Source organism: Pleurodeles waltl, chromosome 7, assembly GCF_031143425.1.
Source record: "Pleurodeles waltl isolate 20211129_DDA chromosome 7, aPleWal1.hap1.20221129, whole genome shotgun sequence".
NCBI lineage: Eukaryota > Metazoa > Chordata > Amphibia > Caudata > Salamandridae > Pleurodeles > Pleurodeles waltl.
Genome location: NC_090446.1, coordinates 807,193,796 through 807,209,646, shown reverse-complemented (window position 1 = coordinate 807,209,646; position 15,851 = coordinate 807,193,796). Strand labels below are relative to the sequence as shown.

Sequence of the window (15,851 nt, the reverse complement as noted above, 5' to 3'; positions counted from 1 at the left end):
TTCATGTGTTACACTTCGAGTGCAGTAACACCCTGCTTGCCCTGGGGTACCTCAACTATGTTTCACACCACCTTTGCCTTTTAAACAAAAGTAAAATCTCACTTTTGAGTTTCTACAGTGATTACAGTGTTACTTTCAGTGTGCCTACCTTGCAATTTCATGCCTGTAGGTGCATTTAAACTAGCGCTATAATTAAGAGGTGTGACTAATACCTAAAACAAAGATTGTTATTTTATTGCCGACCTCAGAAGGATTAAAGGGTGAGTCAGTTATTCTGGAATTAAAGCCTGTTAGTACCAGATGTCTTCAGCAGGCACATTAACCCACTGAACTAGCATACATTTTTCTAAACACGCACACACTCTCTCTCTCTCTCTCTCTGTCTTTATATATATATATATATATATATATATATAGATAGATAGATAGATAGATAGATAGATAGATAGATAGATAGATATAGATACATATATATTCAGATATATATGTATATATTGCTTTTAAAACTTTTCAGAAGGTGTAGAATTTTAGTTTAATTAGCATTTCTGCTTCATATGAACCACAGATTTTATATATGCCCATTGCATTTTTATTAGCCTCAGAAGGATTAAGGACGGCGTAAGTTTTTCTGAAATTTAAATATACTTATTATCAGCCTCAGAAGGATTATCGACTAGGTCTGTTTTCTGAAATTTGAATATATATTTAAAGTCTGGAAAAATGACTCAGTCCTTAATTTTTCTGAGGTTGATAAAATAGAAATGTGTATTTATAAAAAAAAGTGTGGTTCCTGTGAAACAGAAAGGGTAAGCATTCTGATCACTGTTGCAAACCTTTTGAAAGTCTTGATAGCAAAATGTGTGACATTTAATCAATATTGTTGTTATAACTATCAGTGACACATCAGTACATATTATAATCAAATCCTCATTCTTTGTAGTTTTGTATAGCACAAAGTCGACCCAAAGAAATTGGAGCGCTTTACTTGAGGACCAATTAAATTACACAAAGACACATTCATTTGTTTGTTAGGAGAGATTAAGTGATGTGCTCATAATCACAGGATGTTGAGCGAAACTGAGACTCGAACCTGGTTCCTGATTTCCAAAGTCGTCAGCACTGCCCATAATGCCACACATCCTCTCGCTTGTGTAAATCAGGGGTTGAATGTCAGCTGCTGAGATTTATCTGCAGCCTTCAAATTTACTAGGTCACTATCTTAGAACACAGACAGCGTGAGAAGGTTACAGAGATTAATTACTTTAGCCCTCAGAACAACAAATGCTGCACTTTTGATGGCTTCAAATGCTTAAGCAGCTGCTCTCACCGGCGATTGTGCACAACATGAAGAGCACACAGACTTTTCTCTGACTTACTAGCAGCAGCTTTATAACATGCTGAGCTCGGAGTACCCAGCTCTCGCTTGCACAGACAGTGCACACATGCTGTAAGACCAGTGGTTAATTTGTAAATAAAAACGTGCCGGTGCCCAAAGCTCTCCTCTGAAACACACGGCTGCTGCATTTAAATGTGCGAGCACAGAATGTAATCCCAAAGCCATCTCGGGCCTCTTTAATCCAATTACAGCCACTCCCTGCCCCTTCAGATCACTCTTGCATCTTTCTGCTTTCACCCGTAGTAAGGCTTTTCCGTCTTTCTTTGCTCCATCTTTCCCATACGTGTCTTTTGTTCGCAGTAATTGTCTGATACAGAATAATAAGTGCCGGCCTTCAAAAATAAATCTTGGTGCCCTCCCCCCAGGCAACCACTGGCTCAAATTAAGCACTGGCTCTGCGTCTTTTGAATGTGCAGTGGGAGCATCATGAGGGGCCTGCCTGCACAAGCTAGCATTTTCACAACACTTACAGGAGAAAAGGTTTCTGTTTGAGCATGATTAGCGCATAATTTGGAGCGTGATTTGCAGCGGTAGTGCGCAGAATGCGTGCTGAAATATATATTCAACAGCCATCTTTAAGATTTGGGCTGTGTTAGTATAGAGGGCCATTTTAATGGTTTGGGTTAAAACGATGCGAGAGATTTTGACAGATGAGCCTGCATACTGATCAATAAATCGGAAAGATGACTGAGATTACCGAAGAAGGTGAAATGGGAGGGAAAATAGAAAATTATTTAAATAAGGCACTAGGAAAACTTATGAGTTATACTTCTGATTCAATTGATAAAAAGTTAGATAAACTATGGCTAAATAGTAGGCAGAAGGTGATTGAAGATACATTTACTCCAGAAATAACAGTTAGTGAAGGCAATGGTAAGGCACATCAAACTGTGCATGGTCACGGGTAAGCATGATCGACTTGAATGGGGACTATCCATCATTCAAAGTAAAACTATACCTCCTGACAAACCAATCAAATGGGGGTTGCTTTGTTTAGACTTTGGTATTCTTTTTTGTTTTACTGAACGTTTTTGAAAAGGCAGAAAAGCAACAAAACATACCTTGAAGTGATTCCACGTTAGTATCATTCCATTTAATGGAAAGTGAAATTTAAATGTGCAGATTGCGGACTACGCATCATCAGAACAGCTTTTTCTGTAGTTTTTATGCAGCGTGAGTTTGATCCAAAGGCACTAGACAGCTTTGCATGAGCACTAGATTATATTCTGCAAAGCAATATTGATGCTTTTTTGTTTGTTTTTTATTCATGGGAATATAAAGTGAATCAGAGGGTAGTGAGCAGACACCAGGCAGTTCCAAAGTCGGAAGCTCTGGTCAAGTAATTGTATGTTTATATAATTCTCAGGACGTATACAGTCTAAATTGAGAGGGTTGGCTTGTGTGTGAATTTGATTTCACCATTTACTTGCCTTGCATTCCAAGGGGGAAAAAGCAAAAATAACATCGTTAGCTTAAAAATCAAGTCTCCAACTTGGAGCGAGAGCGTTAGTCAGTGTGCAACGTACGGTGACTTATTAAAGCCTAACTACAACTCCCAGGATGCAGTTTGTTGTTAAATGACACTGGAGAACTGTGCCCCCCATCTTCTTATCAGGCAGTCCCTTTGTCAACACTATTACAACACTAAAACATATACCAAACATCAGTGTTGGATGATTTTCACTGTAGTAGAAATATGCTCCTCTGTCTAGGAGAGCTTTTGCCTTCCATTCTTTGCTCCGTTCGGAGCTGTATGATTGTTTGTCTGTTTACAATACGTTTGCAATAAAGATTGTTGAAAACAATGGACAAGGGCAACCAACCTTGTAAAACCCCGCCCGCATTCAAGCCGTTTTGGCCAATCAGGAAGGCGATTGTTGTGCTCAGCCCAACAATCAGCTTACTCGACCTCAACCCATGCAGCTCTTTCTTCCTCGTGTTGCTGAAACCGAGGGAAATAATGCCGAGCCTTGGAGGAGCGTGTATGGAAACAAACAGAAGGAATTACATCACCAGTGTCTCTTTTCAAACTAAATCGGGGACTTTGCAGGGTGTTAAGCTGAGCGCAGCGCTCTGGCAGGAAGGGAAAGAGTGTAGTGATCAGGGAGAAATAGATGACTGAGGTGAGTGAGGAATCGGCCCTCCCCATCCCCCAAAGGTGAGCTGTTGACTAGTTTGGTATTTTAAAAAAAAAATCGGGGGAGAGGGATGCATCGATCCTCATAATGGGCTTTTTCATTTTGCACCCTTTCTCTTCGAACAGTCCTTTCATTTCTGCAGCGTATTCTACTGTAGCTTCGTTTCTTCCTGCCCACATATAGCATCTACGCTCTGTTCCTTACCTGTGCACTTTTCACGCTGTAAGGTCTGTCCTTGCATGTGCTGTCAAAACAACAAGTGATGGACGGAATGCTGAACATTGTCAAACACTCACCCCCAGTCATAGATCTGGGTTTAATCCATCGTTCTTTTGCTCACCATGCCACCCCAGTTTGGACCCAGCCATGTGCTGTCTACATTACTTTCACTTTCTTCTCTGTTTTCACACATTTCTTCAGCTCTTTGCTCTGCCAGCTGCTCTCTGCTTATTACTAAAATATTTACATCTGATCTCGACCCTCCGCATTAACTCTCTGCTTGATTTTCGCACCCTGCACACATGCTCTCCTGCTCGATCTGCTCTCGCCATTACACCTGCTCTCCACTATCACATTTGCTTTACAAACTGTGCTGTCCACCCTATATAAGAATTAGCCACTCACCACCTGCATTCTCAACCCTCCACATCTCTTCTCCCTGCACGCTCTACAACCTGAACATCCATTTACCACTTTTGTAAATGCACGCTCTACCCCCCAAATTGGCTATCTACTTTCCACATGCACTTTCTACATGCATTCTCCCCACCGTCCACGTGCCCTCTTTACATTTACTCCTCACAATTCACATCCCTTTTCTTCCGTGTACATTACTATTCACCCCAGACATCTTCTTTACACTTCACGTTCACATCCTCCAATTGTAGTCTACAGCCTGTTCATCCGCACATTAGTGTGTACATTTTCGCGCAATTTTCCATTTGCTGTTGTCACCCTTCAATCCTTTCCATGCTATATATCCGTTCCCAACCATACAAATGCATTCTCCTCTCCCCCGCTATGCCCTACACCACCCAGACTCTCTCCGCCCTCTACCTTCCAGCCACTCTCACTCTCCGCCCTCCACCCACTCTCACTCTCCACCCACTCTCTACAATGTACTGCAACTTTCCACATGTGCTCTACACTTTGCACATGCAGTATCCATCCTGTATCTCCGCTCTCTACTCTGTGTGCTCCACACCCACTCCAAACCCATGTGCAATGCCATTCACTACATCTACTGTGCAGCCACTACATCTACTTACCACTATGAGCACCAGCACTCCATGACCCGTATCCATCCACTAAAATATGCTCTCCATCCACTTTCCATTTATGTTCTCAAACTATACATTTGCCTTACCTCCTATCCATTCTCTTTCCATTGTCTGCACTCCATGTATCCTGCACATACACTACACACCACCAGCTACATGCACGATCCACCCATGCTGTCTACTCTCCAAACCCAATGTCTATGCTTTGTATTCACCCTCTACTTCTCTTCTACACAATACACACTCATTCTAAATCTTCTGCATACGTACTCCACGTTGCCCGCCACATCTACACTTTACATCCGCTCTATTCTCTCTTCTTGAAACACATCTCTCAGTGGCCAGCTGCTTTCTGCCATCTACATTTGCCCTCCTCATGGGGTTTCCACACTTTGCCTACCTTTCTGTTCTCCGCCTCCATAGGTGCTCTTCAATTGATAGATTTGTCCTTCACATGTACTTGCCATCCAATACTCTGCTTGCCACACTTCAGATCTGCTTCCCTGCCCTCCACATTTGCTTTCCACATTGCACATCACCTCTCTGCTCTCCACATTCACTATCTACACTGTGCATGCCCTCTCCAATCTCCACTTGGGGCTTCAACTCCATACATCCGCTCTCCAACCTCAATCCACTCTCGATGGTCAACAGCCACTCTTATTATCTATTCTTCAGGCTACTGCACCACATCTGCAATGCAGGCTCTACCCATTCTACTATTATGTATATCTGCACTTCATGGTCTCTATCCTCTCTGCATTTCACAACCACTCTCCAAGCCCCCTCACAGCACTGTATAGACACTTTAGACACTGATCATCTGTTTCATCCTCTAAATGTGCTCTCTGCCTCTCTTTCTGTTCTCCATACTATGTCAGCACCCTCCATATGCAATCTTCAGGATCCAGGTGTGCACTCCACACTTCACATGCACTCTCTTCTGTGTATTATTTGTCTGTTAACCCTTCACATCTGTTCTTAACCCTTCACATCCAATCAAAGCCCTCTGCATCCACTCATCAAGCCTCACCTACACTTTCCACCATATATACTGCTCTCCATGTTCAGGTTCTACACTCCAAACTTTCACTGCACAACTCCCTTCTAACTGCAGTACATATGATCGTTGCCCTTTATATTCTCTTGTACTGCATGTGCAGACCATACTACATATGCAGCCTTGATCCTCTATATCTACTTTCCACACTGTATACCTTCTCTCCCCTCTGTACATTTATTCCCCACTGTGTACATTTGCTGGAAACACTCCACTTTCTACATTTGCTCCACACCCAGTGCATCTGGCCTCTACCCTGGACATGCTCTCTCCATTTTGTACATATGCTCTTCACACTAAATATGCATTTTTCTCATCTACTTTTAAACTATACTTTGACATGTCACATCTGATCTCCACCTTCCACAGGTGCTCCCCATTCTGCACATCACTCTTCACATTTGCCATTCAACCTATACAGGTATTCTCAACCTCCACGTCTTCACCACCCTAATTACACACATTTGCCACACTCCACATGCTGTTTTCACTCTCCACATTCACTCTGGTCTAAATTCTTCCCTCCATCTTTCTCCACACTACCTCCCCACATCTGAGCAGGCTCTCTATTCTCTTTCTACAATACATCTTCACACCACACCCCACATTGCCTCTCAAGCATCCCCTCTCCAACAAGTACCTCCACAAATCTGCCCACCACTCTTAATTTTCAAACTTATTGTTCATCCTCGTGGTGAGTATTTCAAATGTCTTCCCTCGATATCCATCCTGTACATCAGCTCTTCGCGGTACGCAACCAATGTAAGCTCTTTTTATCAGTTTTCAAACTCCTTCATATCCTCACCCTGCCTCGTACATTTGCTTTCCGCATGTGTGTTATCCATTCCCCACAAACTCTCTGCGCACTACATCAAATCTGTACTCTTTTTCTGTTGTTTCGTTCTGCCCCCTACCCTACTGATTGACTCTTAGCCCTTTTCATTCTCTATCCAAGCACTTCATCGCTTCTGCATCCTGCATACTACTCTGCATAACATCCACCGCTTACCCTTTCCATCTCTGTCACATTTATATGCTCTCTCTCCACCCTCCGAAACCATCCTGCGCTTCCATTATGACCCCCGACGTGAGCTCTCCATGTGTCAGTCCACTGACTCTTCATCCCTGCTCACCTCCACAAGCACTCTCCATTCTTTTTCTTGAAACTATCTCTTGATGTTGTATCCAAAGCTGATCCACACACCACACTTCACACACCAAATACATGCTCTTATATTCACATTTGCCCTCCACACGCACATCTGCTCCCTGCCGTCCACATCCACTCTCTGTACTATACATGCACTTCCCACCTTCCATTTGCACTTACTACTCTATACATGCGGCCTCCACCCACTCAATGCATTCTTCATCCTTTCCATCCATTCTCCACTGTCCACATATCTTTTCTCCACACCATCTTGCCACATCTGCTGTGCAGGCTCTACCTACTCGATCTGCATCCTCTCTCTGCGGATTTGAATTTTGCCTAATTCTGCGTAATTTCACTGAAATTTTGTCTAAGTGCACAGAAGCAAATTATGTGCATTTTGCACACCCCTAATTCAACACGCTCTGTAACCTCCCCTTCAAGCCCCACAATCACTTCTCTACATCCAATCTGTCCTTTGTCCACACCACATTTGCTCTTAGTGGATTACATCCACACTCTGACCTTTACATCGTCTGCCTACTCTTTTTATTCACTATCTGCATCTGTTGTCCACCTTAGATATCCACCCAAGCACTCCCAATTCACTATCAAAGTCCTACCTCACATCCACCAAGTACATCGACTCTTCATTTTCATGGTTTGCACTCATTCCTCTGTGCACACATTCTTTCTCAATGGACTACATCCACTCATTGCCCTCTAAATCCTTTGACCAAACTCTGTATGCCATTTACTTTGACTTCAACAAACAATTTCTGCCTGCTATATCCACTCTCCACCCTACACATTCGCTCCAACGTGGATGTCCACTGTCAACATGTGTTGTTCATGCTATATTTGCCATCTCCATCCTTCATTTTTACGCTCTGCACTTTACCTTCCCTGACCACTCTGTGTTCTCCACCCTCTACATGTGCTGTAAATACTCCACATGTGCTGTACATGCTCTCTCCACCCTGTACGGTTGCTGTTATTTCCACTCTCTGCATGTCCTCTCCATTTGGTTCATATGCTCTAATACAGTCACAGCACTCTCCATGTTTCCACCCAGCCAATACATGCCTCTCCACGCTAAACGAACACTCTCCACCCTAACATATGCTTGCCACCATCCAGATATTCTCTCCAAATACTTTACACATTCCTCGTGCTCTCTCCACCTTCTATGCTCTCTCCACCCTCCTTATTCTTTCTACCCAGTACTTCCCTCTTTAGCCTCCACATGCTCTTACCACGGTGTGTATTCACTGTCTACCCAGTACATCCACTGTAAACAGTCCAAACCCTTCTTTCTGTATCTTTTCTCCACACCACCACATCATCAGTGTAAGCTCTACATCCTCTCTCCATCATGTCCAACTACACTCAACAGCCTTCATCATTTCCCCTTTTTTGTACTTCCACTCTTCATCTCTGCTTTTCAAAATCCTGCACCTTACTGTATACTTCTCGCCCCCACTGAACGTTCATTTTAACCAGCTACCTCTGCACATCTGCCCTCCAGTATTGATATCCACGCTCACTCTTCTGTCTGCACATGGGGACTCCAACATCCACAGGTGCTTTTCACCCTTGACTTGCATGCTCCCCTCCACATACATTGTCCTCCTTCTAAATCAGCTCTTGACAGCTGTTCTACTTACACAGCCCTTCGTATCAACTCTCCAATTTCCATATCTTCATCTTGACCTGTATGTTTGCTTTTTCCACCCCTAAACTAGTCTCTACATCCACTCTACACCTTTGGCACAAGCTCTTCATATCTGCTGAACTTCCACTAACTCCATATCTGTTCACCTCCAGACTACACAAGAACTCAAATTTTTCCTTGAAAATGCTGTTTATGTGCTATTCAGATCTACTGCTCAAACTACCTACACACCTTATCCATACTCTTCTGTCTAGCTCTATCCTGTTTCACTATCCACAACCACTACTCAAGTCTACTCTGCACATTCGATCTTAAAACCCACTTAACTCTTTGCTATTCAATGCTTATTTGCACACACTCAACACCCCTTACTCATATCTGCTTCCCTCACTAGGCATCACTGAGCATATCTCCTGTTCTTACACACTCTAGATCATCATCCATGCATTATACAATCTACTTGCACCGCAAACCCATTTTTAAACAGACTCTCAAATTAATATACAATTTATGTGTAGACATTTAGAACACTATACACTGAATTGCTCACTGGCATTTACTTACATAGCACTCACTAATTACTCATCACCCACAGTACTCACCCTCATCCACTTAATATACTGATTTACCAGTAGCCATCTCGGCCATAAGCTTGTCCTCACTCATCCAAGTGCAGCGCCACTGACACCAGTACTTACCAGACTACTAATACCACCACTTGACAATAGGTACTTTCCATCTGAGTGACTGGAATCATGCAATTCTGCAGCCAGGGTTTTTTTTCCATAATTGATTTGCCACATAATGTTTGCCCAGACAGTATTACTATGTGTAAACATAGCCAAATAATGAAGTAATACTAACAAAAAATTGGCACACCATGCCACATAATTAGCCCGTTCTTGTTGTATAATTTGGTGCTGCCCTTCTGCATAATTCCAATGGCCCTGTTTATAATAATAGTTGCTGTCACCCCCTCATGGACCACCACTGGTGATACTTATTCACGGTTGTATGTTGGAACAACGCAGGCATTTACCATGCCTGCCTTAACGCGTCCCGAACCACGAATGCGTTTCTACAACGCATTCCTTTACCATGCAAGTCATTACAATGACTTGCGTTGGGGAAAGCTCTGGACTTTGGAATAGTATAATTTACTATTCCAACTCCAGTCTGAGCCACAGTAGGGAAAGTGTTGAACTTAAAGTCCAACCTCAGTCCAATAACACTTTCCCTAAGGCAAGTCATTGTAATGACTAATATCAGTTCACACCAGTCTCCTACACCCACTGATAAGACACTCACAACTCCTCAGTGACTCACATTCCTATTTTCCAGCCACTCAAATCCATTCCTCAATCTCACTACCATTTACTTTAACCTACTCACACTACTCATTCAGTAAACCATTTAGAAAACTTTTCACATATCTACACCATTGACCCACTTGAAAACAGTAACTTAAAAACCCACCCACTCACAATTAGCCAGCCCCTCGCCCAAAGCCATTCAGTCATAACTGTCAATCTCTCCCAGTGAAAATATTACTCCCTCCTAAAATTCATGTCATGACATCCACCAACAATGCTTACCAAACCCTCTCACCTATAGCTCCTCAAAGTGCTCCCCTGCCACTGTCATTACCATTTATCTATATCTTCTCAGACACTGCTAGCAAGAACTAAAAAAGGGAATTGTTAATAGAAGTGTGCAAAATATATGTAACTTTCTTTCCACACAATTACATTAAATCTCTGCACAATTGTGTGAAATTACACATAATTAAAGGAAATGCGAATGCAGCAATTAGCACTGTATTTTAGTGTTAAATGCACCCTTGCGTCACTTAAAATGGTGAGTAAGAGCTACTCTCATTCTGTCATTTCTGTGCATTTTTGGCACATTTTTACCACAAATGGCACATTCACATGTAAAAGATTGTGTAATTATGCAGTGTGGCATCATTTAAAAGAAATTGCGTAAGAAGTTTAATTCAAAATTCCCAAAATTATGTTAATTACGCTGGGGTAATTAACATTTTTTTCAGGTCTAATGGTTGATAAGATTGAGATAAGTGGGTAAAATGCATTGTGGTAGTTCTCCCTTGTCCTTAATAAAGATTGTTGTAAGCGCAAAAAATATGCTTAGTATGAAGTAAGTGAAGTTCCAGGCATTCAACACAATTATTTCAATTTAGAGAAAAGTGTTATTACTCCATTAAGAATGTGGTAATACCATTTTACTTCAAAGAAACTGGTGCTATTTATGAAACTTTAAATGAGATGACATGATTCCTTTCAACACTTGTAATTCCCCGTTAAAAAACATATTTTGCAGTAATTGCAAGTAAAGGTTGCGGTGACAGAGTTAGTGGAAGTGTAGTAATACTACAACAGTAAGTCAGGCAGAGATATGAAATGCTGTAATTGAGGGGCTTTATTGTATTTACTTAAAGATATGGTCTAATGTTATTATAGTGTAGCTGCGGAACAACTCTGAGAGCGAGATCAATCACAAAAAATTAAATCAGTGCAATCGTCATAAAATTGTGCTGGACTCAGAAAAACATATCCAGAAATCCCCAGGGTCATAGTGAAGTAATAAAAAAGAACCATGAAGTACTTATGGAGTTGTAAAATAATGCATACACATCCTGAAGTAATCATAATCTTCTCCCATCCCCTAGTTGTAACAAAGGCATTGTGACGTAATCTGCTCCCATCCCCTAGTTGTCATGGAGTCATCATGAAGTAATCTGCTCCCATCCCCTTGTTGTCAAGGAGTCGTCATGAAGTAATCTGCTTTCATCTCTTTGTTGTCATGGAGTCATCATGAAGTAATCCGCTCTCATCCCTTTGTTGTCATGGAGTCATCATAAAGTAATCCACTCTCATCCCTTTGTTGTCATGGAGTCATCCTGTAGTAGTTCAAGATAATCACACATTTTACAAAGAAGTAATCAGAAGACCATCCTGGAGTAGTTCTTGTGATGACTCTGGAGTCATCTCATTTAAATATTTCGCCCTATAGGCATACTTCAGGATGGTTTGGGATGACTTCACTGGATAATTACACGAATAGCCCAGCTGAAGTCATCCGATGACTTCAGAATGACTCCAGGAAGATCTTCCTTCGTGACCTTTGGAGGAGGAGAGCAGCTTTTCTGCCGAGTGGACCCCCTACGCTTGGCTGGAGCACCACTTCTGCACCCTGGCAGGCCGCAAATGCAAAGAGGTGTGCGGCTGGAGCCGGATCGGAGAAGGCACAGCAGAGTAGAAGGCGCCAACCGCATCTGGGTCTAGATGAAGCCCCTCTCACGATGAGAAGGTGAGCCCAGCATGGCGCATCAAATAAATTAGTATATGTGTGGCCTGAAGTGAAGTCTTCATATTTTTGACAGAAGGGCGTGACTGCCACAAAGGTAGCCTCCTGATTGTGCTGTAATTGAGAGGGGATCAGAGATACCCCCAGACCGTTTCCCATTTGATGGGTCCCTATTCGCCTGCTGAGCTGCACAGTTCTTTAACCCCTTCGCTGCCAGGCCTTTTCCCCCTCCTGTGCCGAGCCTTTTTTTGGCTATTTAGAGCAGTTCGCGCTTAGGCCCTCATAACTTTTTGTTCACATAAGCTACCCACGCCAAATTTGCGTCCTTTTTTCCCAACATCCTAGGGATTCTAGAGGTACCCAGACTTTGTGGGTTCCCAAGAAGGAGGCCAAGAAATTAGCCAAAAAACAGTGAAAATTTCGTTTTTTTCAAAAAAATTGGAAAATGGGCTGCAGAAGAAGGCTTGTGGTTTTTTCCCTGAAAAGGGCATCAAAAAAGGGTTTGCAGTGATAAAATCACCAGCTTCCCAGCTTTCAGGAACAGGCAGGCTTGAATCAGAAAACCCAATTTTTCAATACAATTTTGGCATTTTACTGGGAAATACCCCATTTTTACGATTTTTTGTGCTTTCAGCCTCCTTCCAGTCAGTGACAGAAATGGGCATGAAACCAACGCTGGATCCCAGAAACCGCAACATTTCTGAAAAGTAGACAAAATTCTGAATTCATCAAGGGGTCATTTGTGTAGATCCTACAAGGGTTTCCTACAGAAAATAACAACTGAAAAAGAAAAATATTGAAATTGAGGTGAAAAAAACATCAATTTTTCTCTAAGTTTTACTCTGTAACTTTTTCCTGCAATTTCAGATTTTCGAAAGCAATATACCATTACGTCTGCTGGACTCTTCTGGTTGCTCGGATATATAGGGCTTGTAGGTTCATCAAGAACTCTAGGTACCCAGAGCCAATAAATGACCTGCACCCTGCAGTGGGTTTTCATTCTATGCCGGGTATACAGCAATTCATTTGCTGAAATATAAAGAGTAAAAAATAGCTATCAAGAAAACCTTTGTATTTCCAAAATGGGCACAAGATAAGGTGTTGAGAAGCAGTGGTTATTTGCACATCTCTGAATTCCGGGGTGCCCATACTAGCATGTGAATTACAGGGCATTTCTCAAATAGACGTCTTTTTTACACACTATCTTACATTTGGAAGGGAAAAATGTAGAGAAAGACAAGGGGCAATAACACTTGTTTTGCTATTCTATGTTCCCCCAAGTCTCCCGATAAAAATGATACCTCACTTGTGTGGGTAGGCCTAGCGCCCGCGACAGGATATGCCCCAAAACACAACGTGGACACATCACAGAAAACAGAGCTGTTTTTAGCAAAGTGCCTACCTGTAGATTTTGGCCTCTAGCTCAGCCGCCACCTAGGGAAACCTACCAAACCTGTGCATTTCTGAAAACTAGAGACCTATGGAAATCCAAGATGGGGTGACTTGTGTGGCTCGGACCAGGTTCTGTTACCCAGAATCCTTTGCAAACCTCAAAATTTGGCTAAAAAAACACATGTTCCTCACATTTCTGTGGCAGAAAGTTCTGGAATCTGAGAGGAGCCACAAATTTCCTTCCACCCAGCGTTTCCCCACGTCTCCCGATAAAAATGATACCTCACTTGTGTGGGTAGGCCTAGCGCCCGCGACAGGAAACACCCCAAAGCGCAACGTGGACACAGCCAAATTTTTGAAGGAAAACAGAGGTGTTTTCTGCAAAGTGCCTACCTGTAGATTTTGGCCTGTAGCTCAGCCGCCACCTAGGGAAACCTACCAAACCTGTGCATTTCTGAAAACTAGAGACCTAGGGGAATCCAAGATGGGGTGACTTGTGTGGCTCGGACCAGGTTCTGTTACCCAGAATCCTTTGCAAACCTCAAAATGTGGCTAAAAAAACACATGTTCCTCACATTTCTGTGGCAGAAAGTTCTGGAATCTGAGGGGAGGCACAAATTTCCTTCCACCCAGCGTTCCCCCATGTCTCCCGATAAAAATGATACCTCACTTGTGTGGGTAGGCCTAGCGCCCGCAACAGGAAACGCCCCAAAGCGCAACGTGGACACAGCCAAATTTTTGAGGGAAAACAGAGGTGTTTTTTGCAAAGTGCCTACCTGTAGATTTTGGCCTGTAGCTCAGCCGTCACCTAGGGAAACCTACCAAACCTGTGCATTTCTGAAAACTAGAGACCTAGGGGAATCCAAGATGGGGTGACTTGTGTGGCTCGGACCAGGTTCTGTTACCCAGAATCCTTTGCAAACCGGAAAATTTGGCTAAAAAAACACACGTTCCTCACATTTCTGTGGCAGAAAGTTCTGGAATCTGAGGGGAGCCACAAATTTCCTTCCACCCAGCGTTCCCCCACGTCTCCCGATAAAAATGATATCTCACTTGTGTGGATAGGCCTAGCGCCCGCAACAGGAAACGCCCCAAAGCGCAACGTGGACACAGCCAAATTTTTGAAGGAAAACAGAGGTGTTTTTTGCAAAGTGCCTACCTGTAGATTTTGGCCTGTAGCTCAGCCGCCACCTAGGGAAACCTACCAAACCTGTGCATTTCTGAAAACTAGGGACCTAGGGGAATCCAAGATGGGGTGACTTGTGTGGCTCGGACCAGGTTCTGTTACCCAGAATCCTTTGCAAACCTCAAAATTTGGCTAAAAAACCACATGTTCCTCACATTTCTGTGGCAGAAAGTTCTGGAATCTGAGAGGAGCCACAAATTCCCTTCCACCCAGCGTTCCCCCACGTCTCCCGATAAAAATGATACCTCACTTGTGTGGGTAGGCCTAGCGCCCGCGACAGGAAACGCCCTAAAGCGCAATGTGGACACAGCCAAATTTTTGAAGGAAAACAGAGGTGTTTTTTACAAAGTGCCTACCTGTAGATTTTGGCCTGTAGCTCAGCCGCCACCTAGGGAAACTTACCAAACCTGTGCATTTCTGAAAACTAGAGACCTAGGGGAATCCAAGATGGGGTGACTTGTGTGGCTCGGCCCAGGTTCTGTTACCCAGAATCCTTTGCAAACCTCAGAATTTGGCTAAAAAAACACATGTTCCTCACATTTCTGTGGCAGAAAGTTCTGGAATCTGAGAGGAGCCACAAATTTCCTTCACCCAGCGTTCCCCCACGTCTCCCGATAAAAATGATACCTCACTTGTGTGGGTAGGCCTAGCGCCCGCGACAGGAAACGCCCCAAAGCGCAATGTGGACACAGCCAAATTTTTGAAGGAAAACAGAGGTGTTTTTTGCAAAGTGCCTACCTGTAGATTTTGGCCTGTAGCTCAGCCGTCACCTAGGGAAACCTACCAAACCTGTGCATTTCTGAAAACTAGAGACCTAGGGGAATCCAAGATGGGGTGACTTGTGTGGCTCGGACCAGGTTCTGTTACCCAGAATCCTTTGCAAACCTCAAAATTTGGCTAAAAAAACACACGTTCCTCACATTTCTGTGGCAGAAAGTTCTGGAATCTGAGGGGAGGCACAAATTTCCTTCCACCCAGCGTTCCCCCACGTCTCCCGATAAAAATGATACCTCACTTGTGTGGGTAGGCCTAGCGCTCGCGAATGGAAACGGCCCAAAACACATCAAATTTTTTCATAGAAAACAGTGCTTACCTGTGGATTTTGGCCTCTAGCTCAGCCGGCACCTGGGAAAACCTAGCAAACCAGCGCATTTTTGAAAACTAGAGACCTAGGGGAATCCAAGATGGGGTGATTTGCGGGGCTCTGGCCAGGTTCTGTTACCCAGAATCCTTTGCAAATATCAAAA

General features: G+C 43.2%; 1 long non-coding RNA gene across 2 annotated transcripts in view; it reads left to right on the top strand.

The window, feature by feature from the left end:
* The first annotated feature begins 3,327 nt into the window (after positions 1-3,327).
* Positions 3,328-15,851, top strand: part of LOC138247327 (uncharacterized) — a 106,734-nt gene continuing 94,210 nt past the window's right edge. For both annotated transcript variants that reach the window (XR_011194442.1, XR_011194441.1), the window contains exon 1: positions 3,328-3,519. This is a non-coding gene — a long non-coding RNA (uncharacterized lncRNA). The remainder of the gene's footprint in view (positions 3,520-15,851) is intronic.